Raw genomic sequence first — 16,024 nt, 5'->3', positions numbered from 1 at the left:
CTACTTGTTTTCCATGCTACCTGGTGCCCTGTCTGAATGCCAGGTCACGTGGGATGTGGAGACAAGCGCAGGACTGGCAGTCAGCCAGCCCTGGTCCCAAATCTCCACTTCAAAACTTATTAGCAATATAGTTCCACTCTCCATGTTTTCCTGCTGTACTAGGCTCTCTCTTGCTGTCCTGTGGTCTGTCTTATACAAGCCAACACAACAGAATTCACAGGGGGGACACTGCCCTTCGGGGCATGAGTGCTTGGTTTGTTAGCTGTTTGCAGAACGAACCTCCTGGGAAGGGAGCCGGACACTGCCTGGAAGAGCCTAATTACGCCTAGAGAATAACTCCTACCTGGCAGGATCTGGGCCTTCGGTGATGTGCATGTGTGGTAAAGAGCATTTTCCAAGTGAGAACCTTGATGCCGTTAAAGCAAAATGGAACGATTAGGGAGGCGCTGGACCATGGGAGTGTTTTCCCTGAGCGGGTCTTTTAACCTTGCAGTGGAGTTGACCCTCTCCCAGGCACTGACAGCCTCTTTGGAACTGAGGAAACAAGCTAAGTTCTTTTTAATGTATATTAAATGGAGCCTGTCAACCTTGACAAAGTCCCTTTAAGGAAATGGTCACTAAGAGGACAGCCTGCCCAGAAGGCATGCTGCTCGGGAGGCTGTGTGGATGGCCCTCCTTCCCACGAGCTAGGCTGAACAAAATCTCCCTCTCCCTGTCTCCCTTTTAACTTCTCTTCTTTAACAAAAGTATCTTCTATTAGTGATCATACGGGCCAAATCCTGTGCTGACAACCTGGCGGGTATCCTCTGATGTAGTCCTTACAGTGCTCCTAGGAAACACATTCTATTTCACCATTATCTTGCTGATGAGGGAAGGGAGCCTCGAAGTCAATACCTTCTATTAGGTTAGCCTGACGCCTATGCTGCGGCTGTCTGTATCTTTGAATATTATTATCTTACCCAATTAAACCCTTTCCATTTGCTCTGTGTTCCCCCAGGCCTTGTCCATGTGTGTACGTTATATTAGCATTTATATGTTGCATGTTAATTTTATAATTAGAACTTTAATTATTTTAAAGTTACAGTTTGGTACAAAGATTAAATTTTATTTTTATCAAAGTAATACATAAATTGTTTTAGAGCCAAATAATGTAAATGTACAGCTTAGAAAACACCCATCCCTGTCTCAGTAGGTCTCTTGTTTGTTGCTCCAAACGTTGATCTCCGCACTGTAAAGAGAATGTTTACTTTGCTAGTTCTTGATTTTTAGGTTTTTGACATTGACTTCCTTAAACACTCAGTGAGGGCCTGCTCTCTCTTTCCCTTTATTTCCTGTCCATAGCACCCACAGTTATAGCATAGTTTGATCCCTGAGTAATCAGGGTTTCTTTTCTTTCCTTTTTTAAAGGTTTTTATTTATTTATGTATTTGAGGGAGAAAAGAGAGCCAGAGCATGGGTACAGGGAGAGGTAAAGAATCTCAAGCAGATGCCCCACTGAGCATGGAGCCTGATGCAGGGCTCAGTCTCATGACCCTGAGATCAGGACCTGAGCTGAAATCAACAGTTGCGTGCTTAACCGACTGAGCCACCCAGGCGCCCCTCATCAGGGTGTCTGTTAAGGCTTGTGGGTATTATGCAGGGTCAAGCAGTGTTTCCTTTCTTGCATTATACTTTGCTTCTTGAAAAGTAACAATTGCCTTGCTTTTTCATTTGCATGCTTTCCACTAATCTAATTTTCCCCACATGTTCCTACACCTCTGTCACTTACCTACCAGTAATTTTTCTAAAACCTCAGGCATATCAATTTCAGTTTCTTTCTTCCTAGAGGTTATCCTTCTGCTCCAGGGTGAACTGTTCACTTCCCAGCATGGCTGCATAGCTGATATATGGGGTCTTCTTTGATCATTATCCTGGGAATCCCTTTTGCTGTTCTTTCTTGTTTCTTGCAGCTCATAGCTTTATATGTTGTGATTTACTTCTCAATTTACTTTCCTAAGAAAGGGTGTGTGTGTCATAAAATTTTTTGAGTCAATTTGATTGTCTTATTACACATGTCAACTTATGTGATTGTTTGGCTGGGTATAAATTTCTAGTTTGAAAATGATTTTCTTTCAGAATATTGAAAGCAATTCCCCTTTGTCATCCAACATCTGATTTTAGCCTTGAGAATTCTGGGACCAATTGGACTCCAAGTTCTTTGCACATAACCTCTTAATTTCTCTGGAAGCACCTGGGATATTCTCTTTACTCTCTGAGTTCAGAAATTTCACAACGGTGTGCTTTCATGTAGGTCTTTTTGCATGTATTACACTCAGAACTTGAGGAATCCTTGTAGTGGGAGACACTTGTTCTTTCCTACTGGGAAATTTTCTTGTCTCACATTGACTTATGTTGGAAAGACTCCCCAAAGTGTGACTTAATCTGTTTTATTCTACACAGAATTAAGGAAGTTAATTAGTGTTCATTGAATAGCTACTATGTGCCAGTCATTGAAATAGAGACTTTATACATGTTATTTATTTTATGCTCATAGAAAACCTCCAATACAGTTGTTGGCATCACTATCTTATAGGTGAGAATTTGTCCAGAGACACCACAGCTATTAAACATCACAGTCAGAATTTACTCTAAATTTGGACAACTCAGTCTACTAGATGAGCAATTCCCTGTGTTCTCCGAAACACCAGTGCCTCATATATTCCTTCAGCCTGGTATCTTTTGGAAATGCTGGGATAATTACATGTCTTAGTTATAGGATTTCTCAGAGTTGTGGGTACCCTAATCTGTACTGTGAGTCTTTAAGGAGGAGATTGTGCAATGTATAATTTCCCAAAGTAGATGGGTGTGATACTGAAGCTATGCCTTAAAGGGTAGGTAGAAGTTGAATATGAGACTTTAGATCTGGTGGTCAACCAGCTGGCCTTAGCAGAAATGGACTCTGTGGGTCTGCTTGCAATAGCTCCCTCTCCTCCAGCCTCCTCCTCATCTCATTCTCTGGGCCCACCTTTCTCTTCCTTACTTTGCTTTCTTGACACCAATCCCAGTGAGGATTTTTTGTTTGTTTGTTTTTGGTCTCTTGACTACTCAACAGCCATACCCACTGTCTTTTAAATCAACATAAGTGTCTTTCTAACACATTGCTCTCTCTAACTGGAGTATGCATTACCTCCTCACCTCGCTTATACCTCCTCAACCTTCAGAGCTCAGCCTAAATGAAGTTTCCCCCAGGGAAAAAGCCCCTGAATATTTCATTAGGTTCAATCTTCCTACATTATGTTCTCAAAGCCTACTGTACTTCCATGATAACACATGCCATTTGTGTATGTTATGCAATATACCAAGTGCAATCATATAGTCACGTTTTCGTTTATTTGTTTAGTGCCTATAAATCTTTCTGTGGGCTCCAAGATCCTTTTGGGGCAGGAACCACATCTGTCTTGCTTATTACCATATGCCTAGAACTGAGAGTGGTGCCTAATGTATGCTAGATGCTCAATAAACATTTGCTGAGTGATTGCATCAGTGATCAAACGCATGAATGAAAAAGGTGACTTCATTTGTCATTATCATTAATGATGATGCTGATTAATGAACTTTGCCAAAAATTGCGGCTCTTGTTAGAGTTCCAGTAGCCCAATTCTGTTTCACAATAGGTCTGCAATGAGGCCAGGGAATAATGTAAAACACAACCTCAGAGGTGATGAATATTCCATGAAACAAAATTTAAATGTAAAAAAATCATTTCTGTTCTGTGCATGAATTATTTTGCCAACAGGTATCTCAGCATGAGACTGCCTTCACCCCAAAATACCCAGCCTCAAAAGCATTTTCAAGTAGTTCTTCATGAGTCTTGTAAATCAAGTTTTCATCACAGAGTCAGAGAGCAAATGAATATTCTCTTTTTTGAGAGTGAAAAAAAAAATGCTTGAAATAAAAAATCAGGTTGGATATTTTTAAGAGCTCATTTTTCTAGCCTTGGCTGGCTAAGCAGATAAGGCTGACGTCGAGTCCTTGGCCAGTACTTCTACCTCCCATGAAGCTTGTGATCCCATTGGGATGGGGTATTCTGACAGCTGTGCCTTCCGCTTTACCAAAGAGGGCTTCTGGGAAGCCTACGTACTGTAAAATCTCCCAAAAGTTGTTCCCTTGCTCATTCTTTTCCTTGTGGCCCCATCTGCCCTCACTTCATTGATTGGTTGATTAGCTCTTTCTCTGGGTCACTCCATCTTAGACAATAGATGCTTTCAGGGCAAGTAATAATGCCTGATTCCTTTCTGCATCCCCAGCCTTCCTACAATGTCTGGCGCACATAGGACCCTCAATACATGTTCAGTGATAAGGAGTGAATAATCCCATCAACAGCCCTGCAAAGTGAATTTGGGACCTTTTCTATCCGCTGTAAACACCGTGGAGGAAATGAAGCTTGGAAGGGCCATGAGACTTAGTTGCCACGATCCCCAACCTGTGCACACCGTTTATTAAAGATAACATCTCCAATCCTGCATGGCCTGGCCCCCGCCTACCACTGCAGGATTTGCTCCTGTGCCCCTTCAGCTCATTGTTTTCCCTCTCATAAAGCAGACCAGCATGTAGCTCTACCCTTGCATGGACCGTCTGAATAAATGTCACATGAATGTTTCTGTGCGTGGCCAGGCCTTTTTCATTTTGTTTTCTCCATCTGGTAGGTCCTCCTTTTATTTACCTTTCATTCTCTGTTGAGGCATCCCCTTCTCCTGGAAGCCTTCCATAAAGAGCACTTCCCCCAGCTCTGTGCACTTACCACTGCACTTGCAACATTGTATGGTGATTGTGTCCTGCCTGTCTCCCATGGGACTGGGAGCTCTTCTAGGGCAGGGGCTGGGGACCACTGAGGTTAACAGAGGACATGCTGCAGAGTAGAGCTCAAATCTTCGTGAAGAGCCACCAGGAACACACTCGGGAAACCGGCCTGGCCCTCCCGATCCGGTGCTCTCTCCCAGACAACAGGCTGCTCCACACATTGCATAATATGAGCATCAGGAGAAAAAAAAAATAGATCAAATGGCAGCACAAACCCAAATTGGCAGTCATCCTCAAGATGCTGAGAGGCCGCCCATCTGCTCTCCTCTCGTTCTGAATCCACAGTTGTGCCCTCCATGCTGAGCGAGCTGGCAGCAGCTGGCCCCCTGCTGCGAGTGAAGAAAGGAACAATTTATTACAAAGGGCCCTCTCTAAATCAATCTTCCAATCTGTCCTGGCCTTCTGGGAGCAGAGGCGGCTTGTGGGCGCCGTCCCGTGTGCACTCCTGCTACCTCGGCACTCCGGCCACATTTGGCCACAGCCCCACCAGGGCATGAAGAAGAGGCTCGGTGTTCACTTCTGGGAGCAATTTTAGGAAATCAGGACTAGAACATGTGCTTCCCTTCAAAACAGACCGGTGTAAGAACTGGCACGTCCTCGGGTGGCAGACTGCACGGCTGGCCTCTGGGGGATATTCACGGTGCTGGGTGAGGGCTGCCGGCCAGTGAGGTCTCCGATGCACACTGGTTTCTAGGCCCAAGGCCTCCAAGTATCAAATGACAGCTCTGGCAGCCACATCTGGGGACGCCTCTTCTTTGGGAACGGCTCCCAGTATTCTCACCCTCGGAGCTGGGACTCCCAGACTTGATCACGAGGCAGTACTCTGTTAGCCTGAAGTCCGAGGCAGAAGTCGGCCCTGGTGGGTCAGTGTGGATCTTTTCTACAGGCCAAACTTACTCTGTTAAGTGCCTAAGCTGAAGGGGTCGGCCCTCTGACGCCCTGAGCTTTACGCACGAGTTTGCCCTCTGGACGGTGCTGATGGGAAGAATCAAGAGGAGCCAAGCGAGGGGCTCGTCAGTGACCTGCAGTGTGGTCTGGTGCAAAAAGATCAACTGGGCTGATGACACTGTCCTGGGAATGAGAACTCAGCAATTCCCAGGGAGTGAGGCTATTGGTGGTGAGAACCGAAGCTGAGAGAGCGGACGGAGACTAGAGGGTTATGGACAGCTGAGGGGAGGTGGGAGCAAAACAACCAGAAGGCAGGAGCCATGGTGTAGAGACATGCAGATGGGCGAGTGGGAGGGAAGGACAGGACAGGGGCACGGAGAAGGCAGGCATCCGGATTAGAGGGATCAGAGCCCTGCAAGGATGTCTGTTCCTTGAACCGCAAAAGCCCTGTTTATGTGTTTGCTCATGGAACAGGCCTTAAGTAAGCCCTGGGCTAATTGCAGGGGCTACAGGATGATGGGGCAAAGCCCTGGATCTTAAGGCACTCACACTCCTGAGGGGAGGAGGAATTTGTAAATGGACAATGACAGAGCTCCACAATGGGTAGTAAATGCAGAAATGCAGAAGTTGAAATGCAGGCAGAGGAAAGAGCTTTGAAGACCTTCCAGCAGGGCTGAGGGAGGGAGCCTATAGTTCTAGGCATCTGAAGTGGAGGGTCCAAAAGCCTGGAAGGGAGCTCGGCGTGTTTGAAGCTCTTGAAGACGCAGGGAACTGCTGGAACGTAAATTTGAATATTCATTCAAAGAAGAAAATACAAGATTAGGTGGCTAGGGGGGCACCTGGGTGGCTCAGTTGGTTAAGCACCTGCCACAGGTCATGATCTTGGGGTCCTGGGATTGAGCCCCTCATCGGGCTCCCTGCTCAGCAGGGAGTCTTCTTCTCCATCTCCCTCTGCCCCCCGCCGCCCCCTCTCGTGCTCCTCCTTCTCAAATCAATAAAATAAAATAAAAAAGATTAGGGAGTTATTATGAGAAGGTGGACAATTTAGCAGGCATCAGCAAATTAGTGTTTAGAAGCAAAAGTCACAAAATTATGAAAATGGAAGGAAACTTAGAGATCATCTGGTCCACCTGCTTTTTTTTTTTTTCTTAAATGAATGAGGAAACTGAGGCCCAGAGAAAGGAAGTTACCCTCATGCTACTGAGAAGCTTTCTGGAAATGTCCAAGAAGTGATGGGGGCAGGGCTGGAACAAGACCCAGGCCTCTCAATTGTTGGTTCCCAGCGTCTGTGTACAACACAGGTATCTGGTGTGACATAGTGACCTTTCCATTTGAGCTTGATGCTTAATGGGGAGAGGGGGGTGTCCACGTGCTTCTGAACTGATGCACTGAAAACCCAGCGCACCAAACAATGACAGCACACTTTGACTCCATGAAGAAAGGCATACGTGAATGTGGGTTCTACCGCTCACTGAAAACCTGGAATGCCCTTTCTTCATCTTCCCCAAATCCTGTTCTCCCCTCAGGGTCTGGTGGAACTTCCTCCTCCTGCAGGAAGCCTTCCATGACCACCCAGTACACATAGTTTGGAGGTTATTTTCTCTTCTATGGTTCTGACTTTCACAGGACACCCATGTTCTCTGCCTATTGCTATGGGAGTTTCCTCCTGCTCATCTTTGTAATTCTTTCTCCAGCTGGAAGCTTTGCCCTGTGGAGGGGCTACCTCTCATACTTGTGTCCTATAACACCTAGTCCAGAGCATGGCACAAAGAAACACTGATGGATTCTTTAGACTTTACACAACCATCTTTTCTGTCTTCCCTGATACCTTTGTAAGGCTAACTGGATTTATATATTGTCTAGTGTCTACTACTGCCAGCTCATGTTTTCCCATTTTTTAAATTAATATTGAATGATAATTTAACATCTTTTGCATTCATATGGAGCTTCACAGTTGACAAATATACTGCCATACATGTGGAGACCAAAGGTCGGGAAAGTTAAGTGATCCTTCTGGCTTTGGAGGCGATGCTGATCAAGGTGAGGGATATGTTCAAAGTCACACTTACATCAACTTTAACAGGAGGTTAAGGAGAACCAATGCTTTATACGTCTTCAAGTACATGGAGTTTTGGGAAAAGTGTAGGATATAGAGATCACCCACTTTTGCATCTCTGAGTCCTCAGATGGGAAATGATTGATGTGGACAAGAGTAGTAATCTTTGGCCTCTGACAAGTCCATGATAATGCAGTAGCTGCCATGTGAACCCATACTCAATGCCCAAACACCAGACCCATTTATTTCACTGATCTGGGGTGTTCATTTGGTTTTGACAGATAATGAGATGCTTATTCCCGTTCTCTGATAAGTTCTAAAATACTGTTTTCACTTCCTCTTCCCACATCGGCTCCCTCTTAATTGATTGTATATTCGACCTTGGGCTCAATCACATTAATCACATGCCCAGTATATATCAGAGGAGGTTGTGATGCCAGATCTATTTCAAGTAACCCGAAGATGCCCGTTCCACTCTTCTCCAGCCTGTCTACACCCCAGAAGTCACCCCTTCTAGGGACTGCATCAATGGGCTCCCTTGACTTCTGGCACCTATCTGGGGTTCGCCAATGGAGGCACTGGCAGGGGTGCCAGGGTGGGAGGAGAGTGGAGGTCAGGGTATTGGGTCGTCTGCCTCCACCCTGTCATGTCACTGTGGGCTGGCCGAGCCTTCTGGTAAAGCCCACAGCTCCTGGCAGGAGCCCTCTCCACAGCCACCTCTTCTGGTTCTGGAAATTGTCCCTGTAGGCCTAGGGCTGGTAACAGCTCCCCGCTGTTGTTAGTCACATGGTTTACATCCTCCCTATAGCTTCCTTAAATCCTGCCTAAATCCTTGGAGATACTGCCTTTCGGAAGTTCACCTCAATTATCCAATTTGAGTGTGCCATCTGTTTCTTGCTGGAAACCGACTGAGAGTCACCATACACTTTTTGAAAAATGGAATCCTTCTACCTATACCAGTTACCTAGACTAGTTGAATTTGTAGAGACAGAAAGTAGAGTGGTGGTTGGGGTGCTGAGGGAAGGGGGAATTATCGTGTAATGGGTACAGAGTTTCTGCTCGGTTTGATAAAACATTTCCTGGAGATGGACAGTGGTGATGGTTGCACGACGATGTAAATGGACATGATGCCACTGAACATGACACTTACAAATGGTGAAAATGGTAAATTCTATGTGGTGTATGTAATACTGCAGTAAAAATGAATAAAGTGGGGGACATAAAAGCTAAATGCTTATTAATGCCAAAATAACAGCCTTTTTTCCTCTCTATTTTTAATATTCCAGTGATGTGACCATGTTGGGTCAATGCAAGCATTGACTGTGAACCATTAATTAATTAATTAATTAATTAATTTTTAATTTTTCAAATTATTTTATTTTTAAGTAATCTCTACACCCAACATGGGGCTCAAAATCACAACCTTGAGATCAAGAGTCGTGCGCTCTACTGAGCCAGCCAGGCGACCCCTCTGCACCTTTTATTCATGCCAAATAATGTAATCATGTTCGGGATGCTGTTTAATTTATTTGTGCAAGTACCCATGTGCTGATCTTCGTCTGGAAAAAAAAAGGGGGGTGCTGGTACAGAATACTGACTGACAGGAGCCTCCTCTGCTCTTATCCTTGGCTCAAAGCACAGCTCATCTCCACTTCCTTTCATGAAGTTTTCTGGAATTTCACGAAGCTTTCTACAACATGTTTTTGTTGCTCTTCTCCTTCCTGCTCCAAGGAAATTGGCCCATTATTTTACTTCTAGTTCTAATCTCAAACAATTGTCTCCAAAAGGTTCGGAGATTTTTGCTTGTTTGTTTTTTAGATAAGGATCATGGCCTCATGGGCATAGATCCCCATTAACGTAGACCAGTGCTACCTGGTATTCTGCACACACTTAGCCAATGATTGCAACCTTCCATGGATGATAACCTGTGATTTACATAATGGAAAGTACTGTAAAACAGAATGTGTATCTCTTCTTTTTTTTAAAGATTTTATTTATTTATTTGACAGAGAGAGAGATCACAAGTAGGCAGAAAGGGGGAAGCAGACTCCCTGCTGAGCAGAGAGCCTGATGTGGGGCTCAATCCCAGGACCCTGAGATCACGACCTGAGCCAAAGGCAGAGGCTTAACCCACACCACCTAGGCGCCTGAACGTGTATCTCTTTGGCTCTAATTTCTGCTGGCAGGAAGACTAATTTTCTCTAATGTACACATAGCCCAGACTCTTGACAGCAGTTTGACATCCAGGGACAATGGGTGCCTTGGGTGCTTTTTCTCTCCCTTCCTTCAGTTTCCAGTCTCTGAGCCAGAACTTTGTATAAATAGCTAAAAGCTTCCAGGAACCGTGAACTGCTCTTCAGGAACCTCAGACAGAGGTGGGCAGCATCGACAGAGCTTCCGTTTCACCAAAGAAGAGCCATCTGTTCTGCTGGAATTGTTCTTAGAGTGGTATTCCATCCTCTTATTTTCTCTTTTTTGGAATGGTAAACTACATGATCTATTTATATCATGATCCTTGTATTAAACATGGCTCTTTTAGCAGGAGAGAGAATTTGGTTTTATTCAGACTATAACAAATGCTAGTGAATTCCAGTCCCGTTTATGAGCACTGCTCAAATAACCAGGTAGAGTAGAGGCTTCGACAGGGGAGCCCTGACACCCCAAGACTTACTCTGCTTCTGCCCTCTGAATTGAAGACTTGAAAGTCCTCAAACTGGAATGTGAAGATGAATTAGAGTACTAGCATATTCAAAGTCTTAGCTCATTTATTATGATCTGTGTTTTTATTGGTTTGCATCAACTCTTTCTATATTAAACATAACAGCCTACCATATATCACATTAATCACATTTTAGATTAGTTTTTTTGGTTGCTAATTTTATTTGTGGCACTTATGGAAAGTTGTCATTTTTATGCAGTCCTTATATATTAACATTTGTTCTGTCTGGGTGTTCTACTGCATTGAATTCTCTCTTGTGTGGTAGTAACACACTTAATGCTAGTGAGTTAAATGGGCATTTTCACACATGTCTTGTGGGATTAAAATTCATGTAACTTTTCAGGAACAGTAATTCACCAACAGATTTCAAGTGCCTGAAACATGTTCATATTCTTTGACCCAATAATTCCCCATCTGGGGAGCTAGCTAGGGAAGTTATAAGAAATATAAAATATTCATACCCTAGGATGTTCATTATTGTATTATTTACAATAGTGAAAAATTGGATATTAATATCTGGAAATTAGGACTTCCAGTAGATTAGTATGTAGCCATGAGCATTTTAATAACAAAGAAAATTTCAAGACCCAAGAAATACTTATGATATAACCAATGATATGCTAGTAAGTGTTTAACAACAGGCTCTCTGAGAAAAATAAAACAGAACAGCCCTACTTTGTAGTGTCTGCCAATTTCTGTGGTGTAAATATTCCCACAATGGCTGATTCCAAGGGGATGGGCTGTCACTGAACTGAGAGTTGGAAAGAGATGAGCTGGTCTCTCATGAAGAAGGACGAGCCAGCTCCAGCACTACTTGGTATGAGGCTATGGGACAAAAATGGGATGCAAAGGTTGTGTACAGTGTGATCTCAACAATGAAAATAATCTATTTAAAGAAGATCTTTGGAAGAAGAGAGGTCAACTTTGGGTAGTAGAATTATTAGGGATGCTTTTTCCCCTGCATCTTAATATTTCCCTGAATGTCACAGGCTGTTGACAAAGCAATCATTAGGATCAGAAAAAACACTGATGCTCATCCTGCTTCCCTCCCCACCCATCCACTTGTCATCATAGAGCTTGGCTTCTTGGTAATTCCACTTCCTCCAGTGACAGCTCTGTACTGGGGCCTTTGCTGGGGTCAACACTGAAGACTTGTTCTATCTTGCCAAAACCTTTCCTTTCCTTCAGAATCTCCTGTCTCTCCTTTTGTCTCATTTTATCATCCTCCAGAAAGAAAGTGCTTAACTTTTTTGGTATAGCAGGAACAGGGATGAGAAACATATACTTGGGTAACCCCAAATTTAGTGTATGTTTCTATCACACCAAGCTAATGGGAAATGCTCACCCTGGAAGGAATGAATCACACTCCTTCACTGTCACATGGGGAGAGTGAGGCCAAGAGGTTGATTTAAGGGTCTGCCATGAACTGGTGGCTGGGAACCAGGTTTCCTGACTCCCAGACAGTAGCAGAATTCATTGTAGCCCTGCTGAAGGCAATGGTTAGTCTAGAACTTCACATGCAGGCATTGTCCAGAAAAGGTAGTCTCTTCTTATTCCCTCTCTCTGTACTAAGACTCAGGTGGATACCCAACTCTGTCACTGGGAACTTTGCCTCAGTTTGCAGGAGAGTGGGGCAGTTCTGGGTAGATCACATTTTCTTTCTTTCACTGTTTTCTTTCACTGTTCTCTGGAAAGCAAGCCCCTCCTTTGCTTGAATGAGTGCATTTTTGGATGTGGCCAGTTATTTTCCAAGAAGAAGGGATGGCAAGGGCTTGGGGGGTAATGAGAACCCAGACTTCAAAAGATTTATGCCAATAAGCAGTAACTCCAGAAAGCTCATTAGCAATATATGCCATCACAAAGGAAATCTAATGAATAAAGGAGAAATCTTTTTTTTTTTTTTTCCTACAATTAGGGCACACCTGGAGTGGAGGCCCATCAGCCTTTCACCCTGGCAATGCTGGCCCCATCAAGTGGGGTCCCAGTGAAGTCTACTCAGCACTGGAATTCTGAAATGCAACATCTTGCACGAATCTCTCACTATTTTTTAGGACTCAGCTCTTCTGCCCTGCTCCCTGTCTCAGAGAAGTGGGCACTAGTTAGAAACCTCACTGTTGTCCTAACATGCCCCAATGCTCCATCCTGCTGAGCTGCATTATCCTGCAGTCCATCCACAAATGCTACGGTTTTTACTCCTGCCCCCACCCCAAGTCACTGCACTGTGCAGGCATCCCAGGTTGCCCGGATACCTCAGCAGCCTCCTACCTTGGCTGTTCTGCATGCACTCTATCTCCCTTCCAGGCCATTCTATACATGGTAGCCAGGGTTATGTTTTCACCATGCCCACGCGTTCCTGTTACTCATCTGATTGTAATCCGTTTCTCTCAGACAAGACCAGAATCCTCCACATGACTTACATGCCCCAAAGCACCAATCCTACTCCCATCCCACTCTCACCTTGGCTTTCTGGGTCCTGGCTCCAGTTCTGGTTCTGAAATGTGCCATGCTCTCTCCTTCTACAGGGCATTTTTTGGGTTTATACTATAATTCTTAGTGCTACTACCCACTGTCCTAAAAAGCCCATCTCCTCCCTAACTCAAGCATCACTTCCTCAGGGAGTCTTTGGTGACCCTCCCCAGCCCGCTGGTGATTGTTCTCCATCACACCCTCTCAGAAAACCATGCCTCAGTCCCTCAGACCACTCACCCTACTCTGCAGTTACGCACTGGTTTGTTTAAGTCCACCTCCTGTCCCGGCTGGGGGCATCACAGTAGCAGGGGTTACATCTTCCGCTTTTCAGGACTCTCTCTCCAGCAGCTACCACAGTGCTTGGCAATTGCTCATTAAATGCCCTTTAAATGAATGCCTGAGTGAATGAGATGGGACTTCCTCTGTGAAGCCTTCCAGACTGCCCCTTGTGGGGCTGGTGATCCTGTCTCCCTGCTCATTGGGCACCTCGTATCCATCTATCAGTTTCCTCTGTAAATCTGGCTAACCAGAGGTCACAGTGTTGAATGGAAGGTGAGTTAGAGTACTATGGCCACACCACGGTGGCCATTATGAAGTGGGGGCTCAAACAATGCTTGTTTTCTTTACAATCATACTTGTTTCTTTTAATCAGGCGAATGGTCAGGAAATGGGCCCCACCCCATTTATCTCAGCAGCCTCACAGGGAGGGCGGTACACACCATAGGTGGCCCTGGTGAATGCTCCTGCATTTGAGCTGTGGGACTGAAACATGAGCTTCCATTGTTCCTAGCTGCCTCTTTCAAGACTAAATCCTAAATTACCTCATCTTCCCATGAAGCATCTTTTCCGATCACATAACTCATGGCACTCTCTGGCTAATTCATTTTTGATCAACTGGATTGCTCTACACTTAGATTCCCATGTAATACAGCCTCTGGAGCTCCCCTCAGCACCGGAAGGCGGTCTGGCTCATTTGAACAAATTGCTTAACATGTTAAATTAGATTCAACCGTCCTTAGGAAGAAAAATTAAAAAGAAAAAAAGAAGATGAATATCAATTGTCTTCATACTCACAATGTTCCAAAACTGCCTTATTCTCTCATTGACAGTTCCCAAACCATGTCTGCATTGTGACTGTGACTTGGGCCCAGCAGGAGGTGTAAGTAATTTTCACTATCAGCAGCCAACAGTCCCTGAGACTGTCCTGAATGCTTGGCACTGAGTGCACAGCATTGCAGAAACATTCCCGACCACAAGACCCATACACAGAGATTGGGGTAATTCATTCATTAATCGTAAATGCCATTAATTTGTCTAGTCATGTTTCTCCCTCAACCATCCCTGTCCACTGTGTACCTGCTGAAATCCTATTTATCCCCTAAAGCCCAGGTCAGATATCTCCCCTCCCCTGCCAAGAAGCTTCTCCATTTTTTTATTAAAAAAAAAAACTGATCATTCCTTTAACTGGACTAAGTCTGTATCTTCAACACACGTCTGTTCTGTACTCAACCCTGTGTTTCTTTGTTTGATGTTTTCCTCCCTTATTAGAGTGTGCAATATTTAAAGCTAGGGAACTAATTTTGTCCCACATTATAGTAAATTATACTACAGGCTCAATAAATGTTCGCTGAACTGAACTGATAAATTGATTCAGCCAGCAAACATATCCTGTACCTGCTATGTGTTAGGTGCTAAGCAGAGCATAGCCCCTTCATGAGCTGGCGGTCATTTCGGGAAGTGACAGATACATATATGGAACAGAAAACGAAGTGTCATAGATGGGATCACAGACGTGTATGATGTGAAGTGCTGTGGAAGCTCCGGGGTGGGGACTGATGACACGTGTGTAATGAATACACACATGACCACGAGGCAGGAAGGAAATATTTAAAGGAAAACCACTAGGAATTTGGAGGAAGCAAAACTTAGTGTGACTGGGATGATCAGGCCGAATCCTTTGATATTCTGGGTATGGTATGATTTACACAAGAAGTAGTTCCTTTGACTATGATTATCAAGTTAAAAAATACAATATTTATCTGCAATAAAGAAGATCCGTCCAGACCCAAGAGTGCGCGAAACGTGGGGCAGCCGACACCTGGGCAGTCTTGATCTAGAAACATGACTAAGGTCCCATCAGGTCTTGCCTTCTGAAACCGTTTGACTGAGTTTTAGAGCTTGGGCACTACAGAATACATAATTAAATAAAATTAAAAGAGTTTATTCTGGTCTTCTCTCTGAATGGCATAACTTGGTTTTGCAGGTTCCCGCACGGTATTAAGAGACACATTCCACCGGGAACCAGGCAAGGCCACCTACCTTACTTGAGGAGCAGCACTAGTGGCTTGGGCCCCTGGTGTTGTGCTGGGAGAGCTGATTTTTTTTTTTAATTTTTTATATTTTTAATTACTTTTCAGTGTACTAGAATTCATTGTTTATGCACCACACCCGTGCTCCATGCAATACGTGCCCTCCCTAATACCCACCACCTTGCTCCCCCAACTTCCCACCCTCCGCCCCTTTAAAGCCCTCAGATTGTTTTTCAGAGTCCATAGTCTCTCACGGTTCATCTCCCCCTCCAATTTCCCTCAACTCCCTTCTCCTCTCCATCTCCTCATGTTCTCCATGTTATTTCTTACGCTCCACAAATAAGTGAAACCATATGATAATTGACTCTCTCTGCTTGACTTATTTCACTCAGCATAATCTCTTCCAGTCCCGTCCATGTTGCTACAAAAGTTGGGTATTCATCCTTTCTGATGGAGGCATAATACTCCATAGTGTATATGGACCACATCTTCCTTATCCATTCATCCGTTGAAGGGCATCTTGGTTCTTTCCACAGTTTGGCGACCGTGGCCATTGCTTCTATGAACATTGGGGTATAGATGGCCATTCTTTTCACTACATCTGTATCTTTGGTGTAAATACCCAGTAGTGCAATTGCAGGTTCATAGGGTAGCTCTATTTTTAATTTCTTAAGGAATCTCCACACTGTTCTCCAAATTGGCTGCACCAACTTGCATTGGGAGAGCTGGTTTCATTCTTCTGGG

The sequence above is a fragment of the Enhydra lutris genome, unplaced genomic scaffold (genome assembly GCF_002288905.1).
Source record: "Enhydra lutris kenyoni isolate GAN:26980312 unplaced genomic scaffold, ASM228890v2 scaffoldscaffold37, whole genome shotgun sequence".
NCBI lineage: Eukaryota > Metazoa > Chordata > Mammalia > Carnivora > Mustelidae > Enhydra > Enhydra lutris.
This window is presented reverse-complemented; position numbering follows the sequence as displayed.